General features: G+C 35.2%; 1 protein-coding gene across 4 annotated transcripts in view; it reads right to left on the minus strand.

Moving 5' to 3' along the window:
- Positions 1-3,390, minus strand: part of LOC110030396 (eukaryotic translation initiation factor 2A) — a 121,835-nt gene that overhangs the window by 117,293 nt on the left and 1,152 nt on the right. The window lies entirely within an intron of this gene.

Raw genomic sequence — 3,390 nt, forward strand, 5'->3', positions numbered from 1 at the left:
AGGAATTTTGGGACCTGTTGGGAGTGAGAAAAAAATTTCTTGGAGTTATGCCTCCTGATCTTTCAAAAATTTTTTTTTTTAATTTATTCACCTCATAAAACCTTATTCTGTAATCCCATTCAATTGACATGAAACATGGATTGTCAATAAATTGACGAGACTAACTAATGATACAAAAATGTTTTGATTCGAGGCCAAATGGGCTTACATTAAGTCTCTAGTATGTTTGAAGATTTTACAATAGGGATCAACAATTCATTTATTTTTGTGTAGTTGTAACAAATTTGTATCTAGACAAGTTGAATCTAACGAGCTCTTGATTATCTAATTATGTTTATTAAAATATTAAGATAGCATTGGAATCAACATTTGGGCTGTTTTAAGTGTTACTTGATACTGGAGGTTGTAAGCCTAAGTTGCATTCTCGCTTCAAATCGTTCTCAGTCAGATTCTTGCATGCTTGGTTAATTTTAGAACTTGAATGTCGCGAATCTATAATTTAGATCATCTGGTTAGAGAGATGACCTAGGGTATCTAACCTAAATACTTAGAATACTTTAAGCTTGACTTAAGTCTCAACCTCAGTTTAATTTAAGGATTGATTTAAGTTTAACCCAATTTAGCGGGAAAGGCGATGCGCGGCATGCAGACGCAGTTTTGCATAGTTTGGGGCGGCGGCGGCGGCGTGTCTCGGCGAAATTTTCCGCGTTTTCAGGATCAACCCCACGCCCTGCATTCGTTCCCGTAAGTATTGCCTGGCTACGCTCGACCTCTCTCAACATCTCATCTTCCCCCGCTACTCTGAATCCGAGAGCCTCATCATCTCCGGCTTCTGCCAGCTTCCTTGTCGCTTCACCTGTGTCTGTTCCCTTGAAGATTTCCCCAAGAAGACCAGACAGAGATACCGAAACTGGAGCTGCTCTGCCTAATCTGGTGATTCAGTGAGGTTTCCGGGCAATATATGAAGTACGAAGTTCGGTTATAACGGGAAGGACTCTTGGAGATAAAAGGGCCTTATGAAATGAAGATGGAGTCGGTTTGGATAATGGGGTGGGAAGTGAGGATGAGGCCATTTATTCTGGGAGACTGATGAGAAGTAGGCAACACAGTAATTGCAAGCAAGAAGAATTTTGGATTGCTGGCTTGAAGGGATGGCAAGATAGGTAATGTTAATGAAAATAGGAATTACCTGAAATCAATATTAGTTGTATGCATGTCAATGTGCGTGCTTGTGTTTGGTCATTGTTAAAGCTTCTACCTAATTTCTTTAATTTATAAAAGCTTTATAATTATGGTATAATAGAAGTTAGGAGCTTCGAAATATTAAGTAAATGGTTCATTTTTTGTAAAAATTAATATAAAAATGATGATGATATTGTTGTGTGAACCCTTAACAAACTTTTGTGCTTTAAAATGTACTGCATTCTTCATGCCTTCAACTCGAGGATGTGCGATATTTTTTATCTTTTGAATTTAAAGGATGTTTGTAATCAAAATCAGTAACTAAACTCCAAGGACTTAAACTTTCTTAGAAAACATTTGATGCTCAAGTTAAGAACTATGCTAGTTAAGAAGTCAGGTTAGCCAAATTTAAGGGTGGACTTTTGTTAATCAGCTATCTTTTTCCTTTATTTAAGGTCTTAAGTGAATGAGCTCAGGTTTTCCAAGTGTTGAGCATTTTAGTACTAGAGTGCACAGGGAGTGAGAGTGAAAAGACAAAAAAAAAAACTAAAGGTGATCTACACACCTATTTATAACAATTTCTAGGAGCGGTCCTGGCATTATTGAAGTTTATTGGCGTAGATGTCAGTCTATTTGTGCCTTATTGATTTTGATTATTTTAGTTGAGATAAGCTAACAATGCAAGTTTCAAGCACATCAGAATACTAATTAGACCTCCTTAATTCTTAATGTAGGGAGCACCATGATGCATTTGAAGCATGTAAAGTTGGCTATTTTTCGGGCTATTTGCAATTTTCATTTGAGGATTGGCATGCGTCTTAAGGAAATGAATTGAACAATGCTAATTTTGTTCAATTATGGATTATTAAGCCAATCTTTTGTTGATTTAACTCTTTCATCCCTTTAGTGACAATGAAGTGACAATAGTCGCCCATTGACAACTTTGATGACTGCTTTGGCATCAAGTCAAAATGACTTATTGGGTAGTGATGGCGGCATTTGGAAATAATGGAGGAGAAGATCACTCTGGATGCTGAAGGTGAGAACAATAGAGGCCATGAGGGTGTATTATGACTTAAATTACAAAACACAAAAGATTATTCATGGTTATTTAGTGCCACATGAACACAAAGTGATTACAAAACACAAAAGTTCAATTACTAGTTGTGCAAGTAACGATTGCCATAAACTTCTCTACTGATATAATGCCACCCTTGCGAGCAAGCTTAAATCAGTATACCAAGTTGAGGAAGCAAGAAAATCAAACCTCCACTTCTGTATAATAAAATATAAAGAAGAGATTGCTCATTCTACTATTATGTTGTCTTCTTCTCAAAGGAGCCTGGAAGATGTTTCTAATCATATTAGTAATCTATTCAACCTGGATATGCCCATTTGAACTGGCTTTCTTACCAAATTCACTTTCTTACGCGGAGAACATAGTGAATGGTTTCTTTGGAATTGATATAGCTCTCACTTTCTTTTGTTCCTGCAATCATCTTAAATCCTGTCTTCTGGTAGATGATCACAAGAGAATTGCAAAAAGGTACATATATTCTAAAGTAGGCATCTTCCAAAGTATAATAAGTTGATTGTAATATTTTGTATGTTCCTTCTACTTTATATTCTGCTATAATTTGAATATGTATATATTACTATTTTATTTAAAAAATTGAGAGGAAATGCAGCCATCCGTAGCAAAAATAAGGGCTAAATATAGAAAACTAGATCTTTTCTACAGGAGGCCGTAATTACAGGAAACTGGAATATATACATACATACCATTTTTCATTCTATGCATTCACATATCTAACAGTCTAAACTCCAATTACATACTCTACACTTTACCTATCCATGAAAATCTGCATTTTATTATTTAGAAGTTAGAATGGTAGGATATTTTATATATTATGAAAGATTTGGGGGTATAAATGTTAAAAATAAATTCTAGGTGCTAGAGATGTAAATGTATAGGATTTGGGGGGTATGTAGGCAGAATGCTACTCTCTGATTCAAAACAGAGGTTGTAGGTTGCAGTCCTCCCAAAAATTTGTCTTTTATTTGGTAATGAATTTAGTAAATGCTGTAAATCCGAGATTTCAAGCAAAACATTGAAGGAATTGTGAAAAACTAAAATTTACTATATCCTAGACTTAAAATAGAACACAACTTAAAACTTTCAAATTTGCACACAGCATTCAAATGAGC

The sequence above is a fragment of the Phalaenopsis equestris genome, unplaced genomic scaffold (assembly GCF_001263595.1).
Source record: "Phalaenopsis equestris unplaced genomic scaffold, ASM126359v1 Scaffold000715, whole genome shotgun sequence".
Taxonomy (NCBI): Eukaryota; Viridiplantae; Streptophyta; class Magnoliopsida; order Asparagales; family Orchidaceae; genus Phalaenopsis; species Phalaenopsis equestris.